Genomic DNA, 11,195 nt, shown 5'->3' with positions numbered 1-11,195 from the left:
CATGACGTCATTTAACGAGAGGCCTGTTGCACAATTGCAAGAAACGTCAAACACGACCTGAATCTTGGTAGTGCTGCTCTCTTCTCGAATAACTGGAGGAAAGAAAGAAGCAAAGATAAACTCAAGATTACTAGGTCCCATACAGACTATTGCAAAATTATAGTTCAGCAGCTGTGAATCGGTGAACTCAATAATAGTATATTCTGGTTAACCCCTCGTTAATAGGCGTCGATTGCGCCGACAAAATGCAATGGTTATACATCAAACAACGTTGCGAAAAATCATGATGTAAACATGTTGGTGAAATCATTGCGAATAATGTACGTTTGATCGGAGTTAATCGGAATTTATAAAGGAAGTTCTTATTTTTAGAGCAGCGGAAGTTTACTACGAAAACAGGTTCTTCATTCATTCGATGTTGGCTTGGTTAGATCCCTAAGGGCAAAATTTTACGGAATCGTGTGTTTGCAATGGAACAAAGCGAGTTATTTCGTTGAGATGAACAGGCCTATTAAGCATGTCCGTCGTGATAAAAATATGTTTGAAGAAACCTACATATATACAAGTACAAATTTATCAACATTAAAATATAAAATCTGCTGGTTAGCTGCAAGTTTGCACATAATAATTTAAAGTAAAAAATAGTTTGGACTACAGTGGTAACAATAATTATTGTCATGAAAACGGCGCATAGATTGACGTCGTTATATGTTTTGTAATGTGTTTTGATTTCACCATTCAACTGTCACCATGACAGTGAACCGTTTTCTTTGAGGGTTCGCGCTTGAATGTGTAACGGGAGGTAAAACGGAGCGGCGACTGAATTAGGTTACAGCCTGCACTTATGCGCCAGGCAAGCTTTAGTCTTGCCTTGAAGGAGCGAGTTATGACGCTAAAAGTTTATCCCGTGCCCGGCTGGGAAGGCGAGTTCTTGTCGACGACAACCGAATTCGATCGAAACATCAGCGAACACCAAACCGAACGAATGACCAAACAAATTGTTTCAACCTACAGGGTGGATTGGTTACCGTTGTGGGATTCCCTCTCCAGAGCCTATTCTACCGATACCAAACCGCGAATGAAAAAAATCGACCCAACATCCAGACCGAGGATCAGCAGAGTAACTCAAATGTTTTACTTTGATTCGGTCATATATCGCGATTTATTCTGACGGGTAATAAAGAAAAAGATTTGATTTCATACTACTAACTAAACGCCTAATGTTGCATAATCTTTCTTAAAACTATGGTTAGTATATACATTAATTTGTTTTCGCCCTTTTTACTTGCCCTTATACAGTCGTGATTCGCTGGTTGGGCCACAGCCTTGTCCAACTAACGAATTTGATTCGCTAATTGGACCGACTGACAAATGTCAAAAACTCTCCAAAGGAGATGTTGGCGGTGTAAATGCATCTGTTCACATCTCTAAATATTGGCAGATTGAGTGTCAAAGTAAATTTGACATGAGATTTAGGCGTTCAGATGCTTTTTAGTTGAACAATGGTCCAACCAGTGGAGGTCCAACTAAAAAGCGGTCCAGTTAAAAAGTATCCAACCAGCAAATTACGACTGTATTTCCCTCTGCGCACCCCTCGGCGTTCTCTACTTCCATCGGCGGTCGAGTACAATTGCAGCTACAGCCTGCAGGCGCATTCCCTTTGACGCGTTTCACTTTCCTGTTTTTACTGCCCTCTGTGAGCGCGCTCAATTCGCTTTCCGATTCACACACCCACGTGAGGTTCGTCGGCTGGTGGGGAATTCGCACCTATCGACGTGCAACATTTATTTACCGTGTGACGTCACTAGAAGAGGTAAGTGACGACGGGGTACAGGTAACTGCTCACGCTACGGTTTCGTCGTTTGTGCCCTAGGATGGTACCTTCGTTTGAAGGAAATGCTTCAAACGATTTCCAAAATTAGGATTCGGGTAACTAATTTATGAACGGTCTAAGTTACCTTTTACCAGAGTGTATGTAAGGAGAGTGAAGACAACTGTCATGATTATCCGTCAGTGATATTCCAAACGAACAAACGGCCTGTCAAAATACATGAATTTGACTAGTTTGGAATGACACTGACAAATAATAATTGTTCCAATTTTGACAGTGTCGTCACTCTCCTTATATGCACTCAGCCTTTTACCAGCCTAATGCTCAAATTGGTTATGGCTATTATTGCTGTGTTTGCTTGCTGATTGTGTTTTGGTGGTCTTGTTAGCTTCTGCCTGAACCGGAATAATTTTTATTAGGTGACCTATGGTGGAGTGAAATGTGGCGTACTTGGTTACAAAATTCCCGATTGGCGGCGCATAGTGGCCTTGGTTGGTTCCTACAATTTTGTCTGTAGATCTTCCTCTTTTGCACCATTCACAATTTTTATCATTTTCTCCTAGCTTTACTCCTTAATATAACACTTCTCTTATTTCACAGTAACTTTCTCTACTTCCTTTACTTTTCTGTTTAAACGATCTTCTGGCTAACATTTCTCGAACCTTCCTTGTCTGTGGTCAAGATTTTTTTGTTAGGAGAAACTTTGCCACTGCGACCACTTTTCAGGTTATCTTTTGTGGCAGCCCCTGTTTGCTCTACGTGTTACAAATTGCCCGAATCCAATGTAGTTGGAAGCGAGTTGTTTGTCCACATGTGTCATCCCAATCGGGTAGTACATTATCAATGTAGCTGAAGATCCGTCTGGGACAGGTGTGCCATATCTCGTGAGGCGTCATTAGATGCCTTCCGAAGTATCGCTCCCTTCGAAGAAATAGTACTGCACAATGGCAGAGAATATGCTCTCGAGCTCGTAGTTACAAAATAGACAAATGTCATCTTGACTTTTGGTATTTTTTTCAGATGATACTTGGCAGGACAATGTCCCGTAAATAAACCTGTGATTATACGTAAGTCTTTACGTTTTAAATCCATTAGTTTTTTGGCTCTCGTTGTATCTGGGTATATGAATTTCTTAGCTTGTCGAGCGCCTTCTACGTTACGTCAGTCGTTCAGTAGTTGGTCTCTTGCCCAAGCCGAAAGTTCTAGTTTAATGGCACAGGTAGATATACCTAGAAATGGTTCTGGTCCAACAAACATGTTTGATGAACCACGCCTGGCTAATTCGTCGGCCACTTCGTTACCATCGATTTCTTGGTGGCCAGGTACCCAGAATATCCTTACTTTATTCCGAGTTGCCAGTTGTTGTAAAGATGTGATGCACTCCTAAACCAGTTTGGACTCACATTTCGACGACCGGTGGTCAAGATTGTAAGAGTCGACTTCTTCTCTATTGGGCTTCAAAACCCACATTGATTATCCGATTTAAACCGATATCATTTGTTCGACTTCGGGGGCCCACATCCGCTTACGAAAGTAGCGGAGTTGTCTCTACCTGGCGTCTTGCAGCCGTAGGCTAAAATCAGAGACCCGGAACGCGAAGCTGCAGTTATGAAAATTGTAATTCTAATTCTGATCGATTTATAATTAATTCTGTAACCTCGTCACAAATGGTACATGGACAATCGCTGACCACTCTATCTTGAGTTTATCTGTAGAAGAAGGATGGCTGTATCTCAGCTTGAGCTTCGCTGATTAGATCCATATGACCGGCGCTCAATGAGACGAAATCGATGGAATGGTGTTATCTTGTTATCTTATAGATTGCTAAAATTCTCTCTTTTTAGTGGCAATCAAACACAGTATGGACTATCGGTATCACGGGTATCGCGAAAGTACTGCTCGTAGAATATTTCCTGCGGCTTCCTCAATAGTCCACAATCTTTCGATGGAACGATGCATAGCAGACATGGTAGCGACGTTGCATGTTACAGGTGTATGATCGGTTGCTAGTGCCATCCTTCCAGAAACAACCCAGCCGAACACATAATTAACGAGATATGGTAAAAAGTCCCCCAAAGGAATTCGACCTGCCACTGTAAAAAGTTCGAAACATACTTCTGCACCTAATACGACACCAATCGCATTTGGTTCCTAAAAGGAAGGGTCCGCCAGCTGAATTCCGGTCAGTATGGCCCAAGAAGATGCGTTAATGGCAAGGAAAGGTAATTTGATTGTCACCTTTGAGAGGACAAACAGATCAATCACATCCGTATATGCCGTAATCCGAAACTTCAATATCGAGCAAAATTTGAACCGTACTTGCGTTGCCGATTGTCCTATGCCCGCGATTGGAATTCCTACTTTGTTGCGATCAAAATGAATGTTTTGACGTTTCTTTGAAAAAGGAGTGAAGCCAACATAAGCGGGCTTTCTGGCTCGGCTAGTCGCCAAAATTGACAGCGAACGCGCTTTAAGCTACGTTCATATTGCTACGAGCCAATGTTGCTAACTCGACCTGAAATTTGTCAAATGCAAACAAACTTCATTTTGATGGGCTTAACTGGTATTCAAGTGATAAAAGCGTTCGGATTTCATGGGGAAAAGGTGATGCAAGAAAAAGCGTGGTTTCTCATACATTGTTATTAGTACACTATTTTGAATCCCACTTTTAGATTGTATAGCTCATGTGTACAGACTTTAAACATTTGAAACGTAGCTAGCGCCACTGGTGGCACATTTGATGGCAGCTTCCAGCAACAAACAGTATTCACGGGGCTGGTTGCCACGAACAGCCATCCGCTGACTGACTTTCTCGCTGGCAAAACAACATTCGCTTCCCGAATCCAGACGAACTGGGTGCTCATGCCCGTTGTCGTCTATTAGAATAATAATACAGTCGTGATTCGCTGGTTGGGCCACAGCCTTGTCCAACTAACGAATTTGATTCGCTAGTTGGACCGACTGACAAATGTCAAAAACTCTCCAATGGAGATGTTGGCACTGTAAATGCATCTGTTCATATCTCTAAATATTGTCAGATTGATTGTCAAAGTAAATTTGACACGAGATTTTGACGTTCAGATGCTTTTTAGTTGGACAATGGTCCAACTAGCGGAGGTCAAACTAAAAAGCGGTCCAGTTAAAGAGTGTCCAACCAGCGAATCACGACTGTAGCTGTTACTCAGTCAAAAAGGGCAAGTTGCTGGCTAACGGGGGCTATTTGCCAACTCGGATGCGCTAATTGCCCTTCAATTTGCCAGGAAATTGCTGGCAATTAGGGGACTATTTCAAATACAACTTTTTGGCGATTTGCCGCCCAACCCGCCCTTAAATCGTTCCCAAATCGCCCAAGGAACACGCCATTTAACCGCCCTTAATTACCTAATATGGAAATTAAAAATAATACTTATTTTCGGATTCATTATCTACATACATATACTTACCAGTATACTAGGTAATCACCACCAACTTATAGGTAGAATGAAAGGTGAAATCGGTATTGCACACCAAAACTTATCACAATCTGACGTTCATTAAGACTTTAGGTCAGAGATCTTGTTCTACTATACTTACACACGATTCTACAATTTTCTACATTCGTTGGCTAAATGAAGTGCACTAGACAAACAAAATACAAGTGAGAACACACCAATTGTTCAAAAAACAATTTTAAGTTTAAGCCAAACATGAACCGCCATGTTTGAAAAACGTAAAAAACAACCAAGTCCATTTCAGCCGCCAGAAAATTTGTCTAAGTATTGAAATTGCCTTTAAATCGCATTTGCAAATTGCATTAAATGCAAATTTGGGCGATTTGCCGCCGTCATTTTGTTCCTAGGGACAATTAGCACAGGCGAGTTGAGTCAAACGTCAAACTTTTTAAATCGCCTGACCATGTTCGTCCGCATTTTTTTGACAGGGTACCAACAAAATCTTGCTCGTACCTTCACCGTGCACTTTCCAGCTTGCTACTCCCGTGTGTGCAGCTGGTGTAGAAGAAACTGTGCCTTGGTTGGTAAATAGCGTTTGTTGGATTTGAATGATCTAATTGTGGCGCAATCGATGCTGCTTGACTACTTCACTCGGTTCTCTGGATTGCACTTAGCTGGGTATGGTGGTGACCACGGCATTTTCGACAGCTGCTTTCCGAATTACAATCCTTCGCCATATGTCCTCTACGTACGTAATTCCTACATAGCTGGTTGCGACGAACAAATTTCTCTTTCTCGTGTGCGGCGTAGTTTGAAAAAGTTCAAATTTGATAAAGAGCATGTGGACCAGAACACGCTGTGCACCTACTCGAGCTTCGTTGTACTAGTCCATAATATCCAGAACGTTGCATGGCGGGCCTTTTCACAGCTGACGGCTGCTGTTGGGTCTCCAGATTTATAGACCACCGTTTGCAGAACATTCACTCGTCGTTGAAGAAACTCGATTAACTGGCTAAACTTCGTCGTTTGATTAATCTCAGCATACTTCTCCCAATCTCTCCTTATAACCGTATCCAAACGAGTGCTGAGTAAATGAATAAGCAATACGTCCCAGTGCTCGGTGCGCTCTCCCAGTTGCGTGCAGATTTTCACGTTCTACAATTTTTCGATAAGCGAATGTAATTCTGGGGCCGTTTCTCGCTTCATATATGGGAAGTCAAATGACTGTACATTAGTGCGTTTAACGACTTGAGTAAATTTTTACCTGTTGTAACGGCATTTAATTAGCAAGGGACTGGAAGGTGAAGTATATTAGGAGCCATAGTACTCAAAGAAGAGCAAGGAGATGAATAAAGAAAATACAAAAAATGTAGATTAATTACCCTAATTTTTCTACCGGGTCTAAATTTTTGTTTGACTATACTAATATTGCGCGCTGATAATCGCTAATTCACCGAGAGAATTTCACAACTAACCAACAATTGCAATCAATACCCGAGGTCGCACATCATTTTCGGCCGTTTTGGGACACTATGTAATTTCGATATTGAACAAGGCCGACGCAGCCTGCAACCGTTGATTAATCCCGGCAAATCAATCGAGTTCGAGAGGAGTAGCAGATATATTTACTAGAAAAACTCTAGAAAGAGAACTGCGGAGACTCCATTTTGTATCGATTGGATTCGGGTTTAACTGTCAAAAAACCAATCCAATCGAACATTTCTTATTATAACATTAGACGTGTTGCCATACAATGCCGGGGCATACGTTGCCAAAAATGCTGTTTTTCTCTCCGCAGTTCTCTTTCCCGGTCAAACCATTCGGAATTTGATTCGGAATCCTGAATGGAGTCAGTATGGATTCCAAATCAAATGCAACAACCGATTCTGAGTCGGAATCGGTTGTTGCATTTGATTTGGAATCCATAATGACTCCATTAAGAAATCCGAACCGGTTCCGGAATGAGTTTAACTGGGTTTTAGAGTTCTTCTGATATTTACAAGGCCATTTGCCTCAATCAGGTAATTGAGGTTCCATTCACATTATCCCGCCCATTTGGTCTACGCGGTCCTTTGCTTGCTGGAATTTATTTCTTTAACGTCGGCGGTAGAGCGAAAACTGCGTGGGTGAAAAACTGAAAACGCAATATAATAATACATGCATTACGTCCTTCGTCAACAGCTTCCAAGCAGAGCGAGATGCAATTGAGGCTCCGGTCCGTTTAGAGAGTTTTGCTAATTCAACAAGGTGCAGGCCGAATTGGAGAGCATGGAGGAACCTGAGGAGATTATGCAGTAACGAAAAGAATTAGAGAAGGCGTACTACCGTGTCAAGGGTAAGCTGTTGCTTTACAAATAAACCCAACAGGGCTCTCAGCGTCGGCTTCAAGAGCCATCCCTGGAAATGCCCCACATAAAATTGCCAGATGTGCGGCTGCCTGTATTTAGTGGAGATTTCGAAACATGGCTTAATTTCCACAATCTTCTCCTATCGCTGGTCCACTCCTCAGCGCACTTATCTACTGTAAGCACCGCAGGGCACTTTGCGCATACCTGTTTGGTGCACTATCTTGATTCGAAATATCAGAGGTCGCTGGGAAGGGAGAAACGGAAAATCATAATTGTCAAAAGGGAGCATAGAAAGAGTTAGATGGTAAACAAAAAGTAAAAATTGATGAAAGTGGTTCAAAAGTTTTTCGGATTGAAATTATATTAACTAAAGCGTTTGAAGGCAGTTGAATTATAGCTGTATTTAGTGAACGATACGTTTAGATTGTAAGTAAAACAGATTTATAATATTTGGGTGAATCGGCTTACAACTATAACATTTTGTGTCCGATAGGTGAATTATATTTGCTGTACGAAGTCCGTGGTTTCTGAAACGATAAGTACAAAGACTCACCTCGTGGTATCCCTGTACATTGCAGTTCGGTGCCTGTAAGTAAAAAATAAGAAAAGAATATAATTTAGAAAAACCCAATTTGATTAAATTTATACAGATTTCGGTGATTGAAGGAAAAGCTGAAAGCAGTTAGGATTAGAAAAAAGAGAAACTATTCATGTAAGCGAATTATTCTGAACTGTGCGGTCTGCAACCGGCCGGATCATGCCGAGGATGAAATGGTCGCCTGCGACTGTTGCCGAAGATGGTTTCACTTTGGATGTGCCGAATTTGGAAGCGAGGTAGGTGATATTTCTTGGAGCTGTCCAGAATGCAAAAGCAAGCCGAAAAATGGAAATGCGGCAAACAGTGGCAAACTTGTGCCAGCCGCAGATAACGATAAAGCAGGAAGCGGGGGAACGTATAAACCAGTCGCTAATCCTGCTACAGGTCCGGATGAGGTTTTGCAGAGTTTGCCCGAGAAAACAGGCACATTATCGTTCCAGGAGTTAGAGTTGCAGAAGATAGAGGCATCTCGTAAAAGGCAGGAAGAACAAATGGAGATGGAAAGAGTTTTATATAAACGACGGCTGGAAGTACAACGAGAGCTGTTTGAAAAGAGACAGCAGGTAGAGCGTGAAAAGCGGCAGATGGAACTCGAGTTCGAAAAGCAGAGTCTGCAAATGGCGATTGCTGAAGAAGAAGAACATCATAAGCAGCAACAGCAGATTAGAACCGAACTGACTCGCAAATTAGAACAGCTGCGAATGAGGCGGCTCGAAAATTCACCGGAAGGGATTCGAGCCATATGTGAATTAGATGAGCCTGGAGAGGCCTCGAATGTAAGAGCAGCCACGAATGACAAAAATCACCCGGATAACAAACAGCGGGGTGACGTTCAGGGAGCGTATCACAAACATTCGACTCCAAAGCCAACCGGGCAACGTCCACCGTTACAAATAAGTTCTTCGAATAAATCGGAACCAGCCGAACGTCAGAAGAACAGGAGTTCAAAGCAAAGTGTGTCAGCACTGTCTGTAGGAAGCCAGTCGAATCTCGACGAAGATTCAGAGTCCGAAGTGGAGAGCGAGTACTCCATACGAACGCGATCGCAGCGAGATGCTCCTCGGGTAAGGGGGCCAACGAGAGCCCAACTTTCCGCGAAGCAGTTTTTAGCAAAAAAGCTTCCAATATTTACCGGACGACCAGAAGATTGGCCAATGTTTATCTCCAGCTACGAGACGGCAAACCAGGCTTGTGGATTCTCTAACGTCGAAAACCTAGGACGGTTGCAAGAGAGCTTGAGAGGTCAAGCATTAGAAGCAGTCCGAAGTCGCCTGCTATGGCCAGATACCGTGCCTCAGATCATCGAATCTCTTCGGATGCTGTACGGACGACCCGAGCAATTATTGAATATGCTGTTTGATCAAAGTTCGGAAGGCGGAACCACCCAAGGCCGATCGTTTGGCGACATACATTGGTTTCGGTATGACAGTGCAGCAACTCGTCGATCATTTGGAAGCAACTGCTCTAAAAGATCACTTGGTGAACCCTATGCTGATCCAAGAATTGGTAGAAAAACTACCAGCTAGTACAAAAATGGAGTGGGTGCGCTACAAAAGAAGAGAGCGCCGCGTAACTCTTCGAACATTATCCGATTTTCTGTCGGAGATTGTGAGGGATGCCAGCGAGGCCACGTTGTACTGCGGAGGATATTCGCAACTTGAAAGTCATCCAAGAAGCGGGAAAGGTAAACCGAAAGAGCGCGAAGAATTCCTGAATGCTCATTGCGCTTCGGAAAGTGATGCTCGGCGCGAGGTAGAAGGAAAGAAGCCGTGCAAAATCTGCTCTCGGTCAGATCATCGCATCCCTAACTGCCCCGAATTTCGTAAATTGAATCTGGCGATGCGCTGGGAGGCTGTACGAAAATGGAGTCTGTGTAAAACCTGTTTAAATGACCATGGGGATTCCCCTTGCAAACTCAGTTTTCGCTGCAATGTCGGCAGCTGCAGTGAATCACACAATCCGCTTCTACACCCGGAAGAATTTTACGCTAATTGCAATGTGCATAGATTCCAGCAGCAATCGGTGATCTTTCGAATGATTCCAGTAACACTGTACAATGGACTGTATGCGGTAGACACGATCGCGTTCCTCGACGAAGGTTCTTCATATACGTTAGTAGAGAAAGCCGTGATAAAACAGCTGAAGGCGAAAGGAGTTGTGCAACCGCTTCGTGTAACGTGGACTGCAGATGTTTCACGGTTGGAAAAAGACTCACAGAGGCTGGACTTGTCGATTTCAGCTCGAGATTCTACACAGCGCTTCCAAATTAAGAATGCACACACGGTAGAAGAGCTGAAACTGCCGAAGCAGACGCTGGCTTTTGAAGAAATTGCTAATCGGTTCAAGCATCTCCGCGACATACCAATAATGGACTATAAACATGGTGTTCCACGGATATCGAGACTAGGGTTGGACGACCCGATGGGCCCATAGCGGTCAAGTCAAAGTTGGGTTGGACGGTATACGGTCCGGTACGGAGTAACGATCCAAAAGAAGGTTTTATTGGTCATCATTCTTGTAGTAGCGCATCGCATCAAGAATTACATGACATCCTAAAAAAGTATTACGCCTTGGAAGAGGCAGGCGTTTCAGTAGCCTTAATTACGGAATCGGCCGCGGAGCGAAGAGCAAGAGAAATTTTGGACAGTACTACAGTAAGGATTGGCAACCGCTTTGAGACGGGCTTGTTGTGGAAGTTGGACCAGCCCACCTTTCCAGACAGCTATTCTATGGCATTGAGGCGAATGAAAGACCTTGAAAAGTGTCTTCTGAGAGATGAAGGTCTGTTCAACAAGGTACGAAGCACGATTGCTGAATATTTAACGAAAGGATACGCACACAAAGCAACGTTCCAAGAATTGCAAGAACACAAAGCTCCCAACGTGTGGTATCTGCCATTGAACATCGTGATCAACTCCAGGAAGCCGGATAAACTACGTTTGGAGTGGGACGCGGCAGCAGCGGTGGGTGGTGTCTCGTTAAATTCC

The sequence above is a fragment of the Topomyia yanbarensis genome, chromosome 1, assembly GCF_030247195.1.
Source record: "Topomyia yanbarensis strain Yona2022 chromosome 1, ASM3024719v1, whole genome shotgun sequence".
NCBI lineage: Eukaryota > Metazoa > Arthropoda > Insecta > Diptera > Culicidae > Topomyia > Topomyia yanbarensis.
This window is presented reverse-complemented; position numbering follows the sequence as displayed.